This window comes from Rhinopithecus bieti, unplaced genomic scaffold (genome assembly GCF_001698545.2).
Source record: "Rhinopithecus bieti isolate Rb0 unplaced genomic scaffold, ASM169854v2 scaffold_56174, whole genome shotgun sequence".
Classification (NCBI taxonomy): domain Eukaryota; kingdom Metazoa; phylum Chordata; class Mammalia; order Primates; family Cercopithecidae; genus Rhinopithecus; species Rhinopithecus bieti.
In genome coordinates, this window is record NW_016824749.1 from 5378954 (window position 1) to 5393273 (window position 14320).

At 49.1% G+C, this 14320-nt stretch overlaps 1 protein-coding gene across 3 annotated transcripts in view; it reads right to left on the reverse strand.

The window, feature by feature from the left end:
- The window catches only part of SYNDIG1 (synapse differentiation inducing 1), a 205697-nt gene that overhangs the window by 87686 nt on the left and 103691 nt on the right, over window positions 1-14320 (reverse strand). The window lies entirely within an intron of this gene.

The following is a 14320-nucleotide window of genomic DNA, read 5'->3' on the forward strand; positions in this document are numbered from 1 at the left end:
CCAGGGATGTGGGATGATGCCTGGCAGGTGCAGGCCCTCCCCAGGAGGCAGCTGCAGTTGCTGATGTTGTTTGAGCCATCGTTACTGCTCCAAGTACACAGCCTCCCAGGAAGGGTGGCCCGGCCAAGGAAATGCTTGCTAAGAACAGGAAGATAATAATGCCAAGTACGGGGCTCTTGGGTCATTCAGTTGCAGAAGAAATCCTACAGAAAGCAGTATTTCTAAGATCACTGGGATGTGAGTGCCTGGATGGTAGGGACAAAGGATGGGACTGGGGACTTCGCAGGGACTGCCTGTAGGGACTGCCTGCCTGGAAGCCACGTGCAGAACTGGGCCTGTTGTCACCATGCACTGTCAGTGTGTTCTGACGATGGACTGGAGACTCTCAGAAGGCATAGCCCGGGCGTGTTTTTCTTTGTATTCCTAGACTTCTCACTAGCGGACAAGGACGAGGCAAGGCTGATGTGGATCGACAGAGAACACTGTCCCCTGAATCTCTCTTTTAAGTTTCCCTTGACTCTGAACTGAGTCAAGACATAGGTGGGGCCTGATTTCCACCTGGAGCATGAGGGCAGCTTCCTGAGGAGCAGAGGACAGCCCAGTGAGCCTCAGCTGTGCCCTTCTGCTCTGCGGCCTGGTGGCAGGGGCTGAGGGAGACTCTCCTAGGGGTTCTGATGGAGAAGGTGTGTGCTGGGAGCAGGGAATCAGGGTGAAGCTGAGTACAGGAATTGACTTTTTAATTGTATATCTTTTTAAACTTTTTTTTTAGATTCAGGGGTATGCGTGCAGGTTTGTTTTATAGGTAAACTCATGTCATGGGGGTTTGGTGCACAGATTATTTCATCACCCAGGTATAAGCCTAGTCTGCAGGAGTTATTCTTTCTGCTCCTTTCCCTCCTTCTACCCTCCAACCTCTGGGAGGCCCTAGTATCTACTCTCTTTGCGCCCATGGGTCCTCATCATTCAGCTCCCACTTACAAGTGAGAACATGGGGTATGTGGTTTCTGATTCCACAGTAATTTTTGTGTTTGTTTGTTTGAGATGGAGTCTCGCTCTGTCGCCCAGGCTGGAGTGCAGTGGCGCGATCTCGGCTCATTGCACGCTCCGCCTTCCCAGGTTCACTCCGTTCTCCTGCCTCAGCCTCCCAAGTAGCTGGGACTACAGGCGCCCGCCACCTCGCCCGGCTAGTTTTTTGTGTTTTTAGTAGCGACGGGGTTTACCAAGTTAGCCAGGATGGTCTCAATCTCCTGATCTTGTAAGCCGCCTGCCTCTGCCTCCCAAAGTGCTCGGATTACAGGCATGAGCCACTGCATCTGGCCAATTCCACAGTAATTTTTAAAAAGCAGCTCAGATGATTCCAATGCTGACCTAGCAAAGAGAACCATTGCCCCACCCTCCCCACAAAGAGCACACAGGTCCTCCAGGAGGCTGACTGGCTGGGCCCTGCCTTGGTGTTTGTGCAGAGGGTGCCTCCTGGCTGTCATTCCACTGGCTGGGCTCTTTCCTCATCAAAATACGAAGCGCTCACACCAACTCCTCCAAACGCCAGGGCCACCCTGCCTAGGCATTTGTCCTATATAAAGTTGAAGCCCATCTTACTCCAGATATTGTTTCCTAGAAGAGTAGTGGCTCGTTTCTTCTTGGAGGAGGCCCTGGCTTCCTAGCTCTCTGCCAGCTGCCCAAGGTTGTTGAGCAGGGGCCTCCTGCTGCAAGCTGGAGTGCTTTGAGAACGCAGTGGCAGTGTAAGGCAGTGACAGGGCCATTTCTTTAGGGGGCTTCTGGACAGACCCTGTGAAGCCAGACAGAAGTGCAGGTGGGCCCACCCTGTGAGTGCAGCACTTGAGTGGATGCCAGCCCACTGCTCACCACTGGTGTCTGAGCACCCCCAGACATTCCTCCTTACTAATAGACTCTAGGAAGGCCCACAAGTGACCACGGCCCCCTTTCCTATTTCTGTTAATTAAACACAGGTAAAACTGCCAGTCAGAGCCTCTAATCACTGGTACAGCCAGTGTACCTGAGGCTCCCTGGTACACTGCATTTCCATAGGCTCAGTCCAACAATAAGGACTTTCCAGGTGGCCTCTCCTGGAGCTTGGGCTCACTGTTTACTCGCCCCCCAACAAGCCTGCAGGGCAGGGATCTGAAGTGCCACTCCACCAGCAGGGCAAGTGACTTGCTCAGGCTACAGGGCCAGCTTCTGGCCTCGCCCCTCCTGCCAAGCACAGGTCGAGGAGTCACTGCATCTACTGTGGTGGTTGCTTCACGAGTCTGGGGTTGCAAAGCCTCTGTCCACAGAGCCATGCTTGTGAGATTTCTCTTCTTTTTATTCTGCACATTGGCCCCCATATGGTTTCTGAATAGAAAGGGGATATGAAAGTTGCCATCATTATGGCTAAGGGGGAAGAAAAGTGGAACAGCCCACAGGGATGCATAATTCATGGGGGAGTTGTGAGGCCCCAGGCTGCCCAGGTGGAGCTACTCACTTCCCAGCCTCGGGTGCTGGAGTCTGGAATCTGTAAGAAGGACGAGTGGTGGGTAGGAAGGACAAGCAGTGGGGAGGGTGTGCCGCGTGGAGGATGTGGAGGAGTGAGGACATGCAGGGGTGAGGACGCAAAGGGGGAAGGACGTAAAGGGGTGAGGATGTGCAGGGGGAAGGATGTGTAGCGGGGAGAGCATGCAGTGGGGAGGACATGAAGTGGGGAGGACGTGTGGGGGGAGGACATGCAGGGGGAGGATGTGCAGTGGGGAGGACATGCAGAGGGGAGGGCATGAGGGGGGAGGTCATGCGGGGGGAGGTCATGCAAGGGGAGGCCATGCAGGGGGGAGGCTGTGCAGTGGGGAGAGCATGCATAGGGGAGGACGTGCAATGGGGAGGATGTGAAGGGAGGAGGCCGTGCAGTGGGAAGTATGTGAAGGGGGGAGGAGGTGTAGTGGGGAGGACGTGCAGTGGGGAGGATGTGCAGGGGTGGACGTGCAGCAGGGAGGACTTGTAACGCAAAGGAAGTGGGAAGGGAGTGCAGCAGGGAGGATGTGAAGGGGGAGGACATGCAGTGGGGAGGATGTTCAGGGGGGAGGACATGAAGGAGGGAGGCCATGCAGTGCAGAGGATGTGAAGGAGGGAGGCCATGCAGTGTGGAGGATGTGAAGGAGGGAGGCCGTGAAGCAGGGAGGATGTACAGGGAGTGGGGCATGCAATATGGAGACTGTGCAGCAGGGAGGATGTGCAGCAGGGAGGATGTACAGCAGGGAGGACATGCAGGTGGGAGGATGTGCAGTGGGGAGGACGTACAGGTGGAAGGACGTGCAGTGGGGAGGATGTGAAGGGAGGAGGCTATGCACTTGGGAGGACTTGCAGGGGTGAAGACTTGCAGTGGGGAGGATGCACAGGGGTAAGGACCTGCAGTGGGGAGGATGTGCAGGTGGGAGGACGTGCAGTGGGGAGGATGTCCAGGTGGGAGAATGTGCAACATGGAGCACGTGCAACATGGAGGAAATGCAGTGGAGAGGATGTGCAGGGGGGAGGACATGCAGCATGGAGGCTGTGCAGTGTGGAGGATGTCCAGGGGGAAGCACGTGCAGTATGAATGACATGCAGCGTGGAGGCTGTGCGGTGGAGAGGGTGTGCAGTATGAATTGCACGCAACATGAAGGCTGTGCAGTGTGGAAGGCGTGCCGCATGGAATCTGGGTATCTGCCCAGCTGCACCTCATCACACATGGCCCTGTTGACTCCACTCTCCATCCCTCACTGAAAACATGTGGCTTTGGGGGGGTTCAGGGAGCTGATTTTGGAACTGCTGAGCTTTAGAAGGGGCTGTCTCTGCAGGAGATGCTCAGGAAGTTCAACCTGTGGCAAACTAACCCATGTCCAAGACCCGAAAGCAGCAGAGCCAGGCTGAGGAACGGCCATTTCTCCAGTGCACAGCTCAGCCCTTGACCACAGGGAGCGCAGCAGCCATGGGTCCCGATGTATCCTTGCACAAAACCAAAAAGTCTGCCTGTGTTTATTTATTTTTTAGTTTCTTTATGTTTAGTTTACAAATGGTGTTATTACTGTCTTTATTGTCATTGTCATTTCTGTTTTACAAAGGACAAAGCTGAGGCTCCAAGAGGTTAAAACATGTCCACTCACAAATCATCCTGTGAGTGGCTTCTGGAGTCTGGAATCTCTGATGCCAACTGCTCACCTAGGGCTCTGAGCTGTGTGCTAGGTTTGCACATGGCTGCTTTGGCTGCACACAAACCCCACTTTGCCTCCATTGCTTCTCATGAGAAGATGAGTTGTCTTCCTCCCCTCTCCCTGCCAGGGACTCTGATGACTCTGTTTCTTGCTAAGTCTGTCTCATGGTGGTGATGGAAAGAGGCCTGTGGCAACAGTGAGGTTTTCCCGATCTTAGTCAATGCTTGGGGAACCATTGCCCCGGACCATATAGGCACATGGAAGCATTGCCTTCCATCTTTGGAAATAGCTTTAGCATTACCCCAAGAAGCAAAGATTTAGCTTTCAGGGCACTCCCCCAAAATCTTCACAGATTTTAATTTAGAAGCATAAAAGAATCACACTCTGTAAATTACCAAGCTGAGGCTAGATGACACCAAAATAATTTGTCAACTTTGATTGAAATAGATTTTAAAAACTCAGGGCTGGGCATGGTGGTTCACACCTGTTATCTCAGCACTCTGGGAGGCTGAGGTGGAAGGATCACTTGAGGTCAGGAGTTCAAGACCCACCTGGCCAACATGGTGAAACCCTGTCTCCACTAAAAAAAAAAAAAAAAAAAAAAAATAGCAGAGCTTCCTGTAGTCTCAGTTACTTGGGAGGCTAAGGCAGAAGATTGCTTGAACCCAGGAAGTGGAGGTTGCAGTGAGCCAAGATCGCATCACTGCACTCCAGTCTGGGTGACAGAGTGAGGCTCCATCTCAAAAAACAACCAACCAACCAACCAAACAACCAAACTCAGACAAATTATAGGGTAGACAAAAACACCCCAGCTCTTTTCTTTGTTCCCTCTTCTGCCAGGAGTGTCCTGGGGTATAAGTGGTCATGGACATCATGCCACCTGAGAGAAAGGAGAGGAGATGAGGCTGGCCTACGAGAGGCCACATGGATACCAACAAGCCAAGCAGAGAAATACACACAATCCCCAACACCAAGAAAGACTTATCATGCACTGCAGCTGTTTTAAAGAATCCTCTTCATGGGTCATTTAATCGGTACATCTGCGGACTGAAAACATTCCAAAGGAGTATGCAATTCATGCAGAGGTCCCACATTTTTGAGCTAAAGCCAAGGCAGAGAAAGGTGGGTGCCCTCCAGGGCCACCCATTCTACCGCGTTGCCTGCCTGTTCTAGCCCTGTTTTCCTTACCTCCACAGAGAGAGAGGACTCTCAGTCCCCTCGGGGTTTTCTTCCTGGGGATATTTTAACAAAATAATCATAGTGCAGGGCATGACACCAAATGTTTGCATATCACAATGTTCAGCATTCCTGGCAGCTTTGTGAGCAAGAGTGTGAGGCGCTTGTTTCAGGAGTGGGAAGTTAAACCCCACCCATGGCCCACTTCTCTGTGCTCACCGACTCTGGTGAGCATCTCAGGCACCATCCAAGGGTGGCGGTCCCAGTGGCCACATCTGCCCTGAGGAGCCCAGCAGCCATTGGCCACGTGGAGCTGTGTCCGCTTAAAGTGCTCCCAAGTACACACAACCAACACTAGTCCCTCGGTGACACCACATGCTCAGAAGCCACGTGAGTCCCATGCCTGTCACATGGGACAGCACAGATGCAGAACGTTTCCACCACCTCAGAAGGTCCTATTGGACTGTGCTGTTGTATAGAGCACCTTTGACATTAGTGACTCCATCAGAGAAAAAGACTCCATCTTATATTTCATAGGGCACCTTTTCAACAGAGACCATAGGTTTTTTGCCTGATCAATAAAGGCTGCACCCAACCAGACAAGGATTTAACCAAGCACATTCTGCACTATTAGTCCTCACAAGAGGACTCTGCAGCCATAAAAAGAGTAAGACTTCAGCAGCTCAAAAACAGTCATTTTAACAGACACCAACTTGCCATCACTTGTGATAAGGGGCCCAGTATCTGCTGTTGAAGGCTCTGCCCACAGCAAAGACTCTTCCTTAAAAGACACTGACCACTGGCAGAGCCCCCGGGCCAGGCCAGCATATTCTTTTCATTCTCGTCACTCTCCCTGGACTGGCACACGAACTCCTTTTCCTATCCCTTTTCTCTTGACGTTAAATGTCACTTAGTTTGTTGTGGAATGTTTAATCTATAACATTAATTTGTTGATTAAATATACTGTGACGTATAGCTTGCAATACTGACTGACGGGTAGCTCGGCTCAAGCCTGCATGCCTGCCACTCTCACTCTCGAGGCAAGGGGAAGCACTAAGGAGAATGCCTCCTGGGAACTCCAGGGAGCTCGTGGCCTTTATGATGGAGAATGCAGCATCAATAAAATGCCTGACACTGTGGAAAGGCACAAACATCAGGATCTGGTGATCTCTGACCTTGCACCGACAGCTGTCTCATGGGATCTGGCCCTCTTTACTCTGGGCTTGGTGTCTTCCACCTGCAGGGAGCTCCCTGCTGCTCTTCCCACGTGCGTGTGTGCGTGTGTGCCCTGCCTGCGTCAGAGCCTGTGCACTTGCCGTCTGCTAAGCCAGGATGCACATGTGCCTAGCTTGCCCACTTCATTTGGGGCTTTTGCTCAAATGCCACTTCTCATCAGAGCCTTCCCTACATAGCTGCAAAGCTGCCACCACCTTCCCAGTCCCTCTATCCCCAGCCTGCTAGGGGCTTCTCTGCACTCATGTGATACTGATTTGTCTACTTTCTGACTCCTTTCTTTTTTCTTTTCTTTTTTTTTTTTTTTTGAGACAGTGTCTTACACTGTCTCCCAGCTGGAGTGCAGTGGTGCGACTGGGACTCACTGTAACCTCTGCCCCCCTGGTTCAAGTGATTCTCCTGCCTCAGCCTCCGGAGTAGCTGGGATTACAGGTGTGCGCCATCATGCCTGGCTAATTTTTGTATTTTTAGTAGAGATGGGGTTTCACCATGTTAGCCAGGCTGGTCTCGAACTCCTGACCTCAAGTGATCTGCTTGCCTGGGCCTCCCAAAGTGTTGGGATTATAGGCGTGAGCCACGGTGCGCGGTCCCTGACTCCCTTCCTCTAAGCACCAGGAGGGCAAAAATCTGCACATTGTATCCAAAGCTGTATTCTAAGTGCCCAGAACAGTGCCTGGCACATAGTAGGACTTATGCACATTTGCCAAATGAATGAGGGATTCGCCTATGGCCTGAGCCAATATGAACAACACTAACTAAAATGGTAAGCCCCTACAATTTGTACAGAGGACAGTGGAGTCACCAGCAGCTCCACCTTCCTGGGCCTATCATTGCCCAAGAAGACTCTGCATTCAGCCCGGCTGCCTGACCTCTGATCCTGTCTTCACCCTCTGAAATGCCTTCCTACGCTCTCCAGGGTGTACATTTCACCATCATTTACATGTGCCCACCGAGAAGCCTTTCAAGGTTGGGTGAGAATGAGGACTTGGCCACGGTCAAGGCTGTCTTATTTATGGTGGCTCCAGGGCAACTGAGGAGAGAGCCAAGGACCGCACCTGGGAAAGCTGTAGGTGGATGACACAGCTCAAGCCCCCTGCATCTACGGAAGGTGCACTCATGTTCTCTGGTCTTGGCAGACAGCTTGGAGCGAGACACCCTCGGTCCACATCACAGGTGTGTGGAAGTGGACCCGGCTGCCTTTGAGGCCTTCAGGCAAGAGCTTCCACTCCCACAGAAGGGAATGACTCTTCGTGAGCCACATGGGTGAGGCCGGTGTCTGAGATGTGAGCCATGGAGACCTTGCAGGGCCAGTGCTGGGCCATCTTCCTGCACCTGCACCATCGGGGCAAGCCCCAGAGGTCCATTTGGGTCCACTCAGGGGTTTTCCGTGGGCTGCCTGGCTGTAGAAGACTGATGCTTCTGCCCATGTCAAACCATCCTCTCTGCACCAGCCTTCTTCAACATCTTGAGGCCTCCTATTCTCTCCTTTACTCGAAGTCAGGTCATGGAAAAACCACAGACATCTCCTGAGGACGCCTGATGTGCGATGCACACAGGGCTCACAAGTACACAGCTGTATGGAGATCTGGGGCTTTCAGAGTGCAGAGCCCTAGGAAGCCGTGTTTTCATGTCTGAACACACATTGCCCTAAATTACTGACCAATTATTCTGGGTATATGCTGTCTGTCATACTTTAGTTTTTTCTACTAGATAGATAGTAGTTTTTTTTTTGTGGAAAGAGGGTATTTCACATACTGGCGTGAAACAAGCAAGAGTAAACTGACAAAACCCTGCCACTTTCAAACTGCCTTTTACAAAGCATGTCTGCTGAGCAGGTTGTTTCATCTGGATGGGTCAGGCGGAGAACTGGGGAAGGGGCTGGGAAGGGATCCATGGCTTTCCCAACAGCAGTGAGGATTTAGGAATCCTTAGGGATGTCTGTGCTGGATTGCTGAAAGAGAGATGGGATGGGGAGGAGGAGACAGGGAGCCACAGAGGTGTCAGGGCCTGAGGCACTGCTATGGGTTGGGAGCGAGTGCCTAGCTTGGGGGCAGGGCTGGAGAGTCCAGGGACTGGGGTGATCATTACTCTTCAGCACATGGCTAGAGTTCATGTCTGTGACTCCCTTCCCATCTGCGCCCAGTGCTCAGATGCCATCTGTGAGTTCACAACTCAGGAGTCAACCATGACAAAGGGCAAAGCAGATCTCAGAGCGCCGCCTTGACCCAGCCCCTTCCAGGTATGTGACGCCAGGGGCATGTGACCCCCGATCAACTGTCTTCCATCACACATCGCAACAGCCCAAAGCAGAAACGCTCAACAACCATCAGCCCCAAACTAGAGCTTGGAATCATAGTAAAAAAATGAAACCATGGGTAGTGTCGTTAAAATATCAACTGTACTTCACTCTTTATTCTAATTCCTAAAATCGGAGAATTCAGTTATTCTTTGTTAATCAGATCTTCATTAACCAGATAATTCAACCAATAAGAACACCAGATTTTCTAGTAAATATGTATTTCGAATTGCAACATATTTGATTTTGCTGTTGTCACAAGGATATATGTACCCTCTGTGCCCCTGAAAATGGGGAAAACATGCCCTCTGCCATCAGTGGTGGGCCTGGTCTAGCCATTTGGTCTCCATTTGGTTTTTGAGGGATGTCACGGAGCACAAGACAATGTGGGTGGAGATGCCATGTGTCACTGAAGGAGAGGGACTTTCATTCTGTCGCCGATGCAGTGGTTTCTCACTGTGCTCTTCAGGGCCTGGGGCCTCTGTGAAGGGGCAAGTGGTGGTGGGGGGTGTGGCATGGATGCCTCAGAGTCCCTGAACCTGCCCAGGCCCAGGCAGCTCAGACTTTTCCTGTTTTCCATGCTGGCTTCCCAGGCAATATTTTCTAAAACAAATGGATCTCAGCTAAAATAAATAAATTAATGTATAATGTTCAAAATGAGCAAGTCAATGCATCATTCAGAAGTAAACAGATTTTCCTCCTAGTAGTATCTAGCCCAATATTCCTAAATCATTTTATATTCTTTGAGGAGGGAGGTATTTTTAGAAGAAAATAATCCAGTTAGGTGCATAAAACATGAAACTTTTCTGTACAGAAAAATATATTAATCTCGCAAGAGAAATCAAATAAAACCCAAGTGCCTTGCATGTCCTAGAAGAAATGAGATGAAGTTCCATTGTGCACATTTGGGGCTGTCTGCTGTAAATGAGGTGTGCACTGCGCTGCAGCCCTTAGAGGCCAGGACCTTTTCTCTTTTGGAGGCCCCCAGTTTGATTCTGGGGCCAGAGTAGATGCCTGCAAACATTTGAAGGAGATTATTTGCAAACAGACTCTCTGGAAATAAATGAGCATTCAGTGTGTATGGGCAGAACGGTTGAAGCTGAGCCGGCCTGCCTTAATGGATCACCTCCATTCTATTTCTTTAAATTGCGTTTTCTTCCTTTGGGATGGGTGCTTTAGGTCTTAGCTCCTAGCACATCCCCATGAAGACTCAATTCCCATGATCAATAGACTTGCTTAGTGGGAGACCTGAACTCCCTTTCAAAAATGTTCGGCCCTTTGAGGCAGGGATGGGGTCCTGGAAGGCAAACTTTGGCAACAAGGCCCTTGTAAGGCTGCATTCTGCATTCACTTGTGTCAGATAAAAACCTCAGCAGAAGTGATGGGATGAGGCTGGGGAGGTATATCCAGGGTTTCCCTGGCAATATGTGCCATGCTCCAGGAAGACAAGCATTCATTCACAAAGGGAAGTTATCAAAAGAGAACTGTCTCTGTTAATGGCTATTTGTTCTGGGTAAAGCGCAAATGTATTTCTTCTCTGAGAAGTTCCTGATTAGCACCTAACGATGGCCTTAGGGATCTGTAATGTTCTGGAAGCAGGAGCCGAATGAAGTGAAATTCATTAAGATTCACCTCTGTGTGTAGCTCCTGGTTTGTCTTTGTGAAGGTGATGGTGTTGTACACTGGACTTCAGGTTTTATGATGAGATAAGACATATCATTATATTAGAGGACTGGTTTTCTATATTCCTGCATTAACGAAATAGTTGTCTTTTAACTAGCTATAGGCATTTAATCCAATGGTTAGAGTAGGACAAGAAGTTCCTTCACTGAGTTCACCCGTCAGGCTAAGTTCTTCCTGTGGCCTGGAAGTGCTCAGTGGCCTGGGAGGGCAACTTTAGCAAACGCACTATATTTATTTATCTTTTATTTTAGAGACAGAGTCCAGCTCTGTTGCTCATGCTGGAATGCAGTGGCGCGATCATGGCTCACTGTAACCTCCACCTCCAGGGTTGAAGCAATTCTCTTGCTTCAGCCTCCTGACGAGCTGGGACTACAGGTGCATGCCGCCATGCCTGGATAATTTTTTTTTTGTATTTTTTAGTAGAGACAGGGTTTCACCATGTTACCCAGGGTGGTCTCAAACTCCCGAGCTCAGGCAATCTGCCCGCCTCGGCCTCTCAAGGTGCTAGGATTACAGGTGTGAGCCACCGCACCTGGCCTAGCAAATGCATTCTTGGGACCTGTCTTAGTTTAGGTACTCCCAGAAGCAAAGCTTGAGTAAAGGATTCAGGTGCAATTGCTTTCTTGGGAGGTGATCTCAGCAAAGATGACGGAGAAGAGGAGAAGTGGGAGCCTGGAGACTGCTCCTGCTGGGACCTTGAGGAAATCGGTGTAAGATGCATTCTGAGTTATCCCTCTGGAATAAACTGACCCTGGTCTCCTGAGGGCAGAGATTCTCCCACTCTTTGCAGGGCAGACTTCAGGTCTTCACAGAAAGTTCAGGCCCAGGGGTGTCTCAGGCAAGGGTCATCCCTGAGAAGGTATGGGGTAAGGGGAACTGAGAGCACCTGCTGCAGAGCCTGTGGAGGAACTGGGGGTTGCTGGATGCCCCAATACTGCCCTGGGGCAGCCCTATGTGGAACACAACCATGAGACTCTGGGACACTTGAGAGGGGGTGAGAAGACAAAGACACATGACGAATACGTCATGCAGGATGAGAAACCTCATCACCGCTGCCAAACAGATGGGTGCAACGAACAGTTACATACCCTGGCCTTCAATGACAGGATGGGCCAAAGCTTTCCAAGACTTGGTGTGAAAGATCACTGGGTGATTCAGGTCAAAGTGACCAGGATGCAGCAGGCCATCAGTGTAAGCTGGCGATGATACTGCTTTTTCATTCTCATATGTTTTTGTTTTCACAGCATGGATATAATTTGTCTTGTACACTGGCCTTCAGATTTTGTGAAGAAGGGTCTGGCGGCCGCTGACTCGGTAAAGGACTTGGGTGCAGGGAGAGCAGCTCAGGCAAAACTGGGGTTGGGGAGTGAGCAACACACACACAGGACTGTGGAGAGCCAGAGAGCATGGCTTGAGTGTGACAGAGAGGTGCCCGCAGCCAGACCACTTCTCCCTGCTTGAACAAAACCGAGCTCATCCCACATCAACCTACATGACTGGGAAATAAACAGGGATGCAGACTTCTATGACCCATCCAGAAGGGCTGGTTTCACAGCTGAATGTCAAGTTATCACTGCCTATTGATCCAGTTACTAAATGAGTACCTCTGCTTACAATGTACGTTGTTTGCATGGGTAATTCATGCAAACAACATACAGAAGAGCGACATACAGTATATTATTGCCTAAGACAATGGTTGTCATTTTAGATCTTCTTATCTCCACTTTGTTTTTCTGAAGAACTCAGCACATAACCCACCATGGCTTTTACTGTTTTCAGATGCACACTCCAAGCTAGTTTTTAGCAGCGTGGATTTGGGCTGGCTTAAAGGTAAAAATGGGAATGAGGACACCTACTCTCATCCAGGCCTCTTCATTATCACCTGTCTCACTCCCAGTGCCATGCAGGGACACAGCCAGTGCCAAAGCCTGGGCACTGCCTTACATTTCATGTCCCGTGTGCTCTGCTTGTCTCTCCTGTGTCCAGGTGGAAATACTGCCTGACCTCACATATCCTTAGAGCGAGGAAAATGAAAACTACACTAAGTCACCATTTCTCACTGATCAAGTCAAAATTAATGATACTATTAAGTGAGACTTCAGGGAAACAAGGTGATGGGAATGCAAATTGGTGCAGTCTCTGGGGAAAAAATTGTCAATATATAACAACATTACCAACATGTGTTTTTGGTTTAGCTATCCTAGTTCTAGTAATTTCTCCTGAAGATTCACATCCAAAAAATATAAAAACACATATGTACAAGGTTATAATTCACTGCAGCATTATAGGTAACTGGGAAATAGTGGAAACAACTTAAATGTTCATTCAAAGGAGACTGGTTAAATAAACTGGTATGTCCACACAATGGAATGCAATGCAACTTAAACAAGAATGAGAGACACCAATATGAACTGACTGGATTGGAACTGAATACGGATAGATATCATTTCTATAGACAGAAAAATACAAATGTGTTGTTTTCTATATATATGGAATTTATGCATACATACTTTTCCCCTTACAGTCTGCTAAGAAGGCCTAAAAACAATGAATCCCAAGTAGCAATGAGCACACCTAGCACCCAGTTTGTGTTTGCTAAATACCATTGTCCAATGAAAGAAACCAGGGATCCTTGGAGAAACAGCTGATTTCAAGGCTGGGGCTGACAATGAACAAGATGCACCTGGAACAGTTGTGCCAGGAAATGATAATAAAAGGCAACTGAAGAATGATGTGCTATGTCCAAAAGACACCGAACCCAACTTGAAGGGACTTTTGTGGTCAAATCTGGAACAAGGTGAGCATCATAAACACTCAATAAATACTCTCAGTTACTCCCTGAATAAATAAAAAGCAATGGTCCAACCTGAAATAAAGTAATACATGATAAAAATAAATAAATACAGGAGAAGGAAAAACTCTTCCTCATAGTGGAATGTTAACTAATAAACATAGAGGGAACTATGGGTGACAATTGTCAAAGAATGCTAAAATGAGTTGGTGAATGACTAATGAAAAGAAAGATTTTCACATGGTCTCACTGTACTTCCCTACAAGATGCTCATTAATTACAAAGCAAAATTGTCACTTGGGCAGTGAGAAACTTTCCAGACACCAAATCAAATGATCAAAGCTACTGTCACCAGTAATGGATACCATGGGCCCCCTGACCCAATGTACTAAAAGAGCACAGAGTCACTTCTGGGTGTTTCTGTGGAAAATGCATAACTGGAACCCAATCATAAGGAATCCTCCAACAAATTCAAATTGACAGATTGCCCTGTACTCTGCAAAGACACCAGTCATGAAAAACAAGGAGAGACAGAGAGATTGTTCCAGACTAAAGAAGACTAAAGAGGCATGACAAGAAAATGCAATGTGGAATCTTAAAATCTTGGATTTGAATGTCTTTTTCTTTGGGTATAAAGGACAACATTGAAAGAACAGTGAAGCCGGGCGCGGTGGCTCACGCCTGTAATCCCAGCAATTTGGGAGGCTGAGGCGGGCAGATTATCTGAGGTCAGGCCAACCCCGGCCAACATGGTGAAACCCCGTTTCTACTAAAAATACAAAAATTAGTCAGGCGTGATGGCATAAGCCTGTAATCCCAGCTTCTCGGGAAGCTGAGGCAGGAAAATTGCTTGAGCCTGGGAGGCGCAGGTTGCAGTGAGCTGAGATTGCACCACTGAACTCCAGCCTGGCCGACAGAGCAAGACTCTGTCTCAAAAAAAAAAAAAAAAAAAAAAAAAAA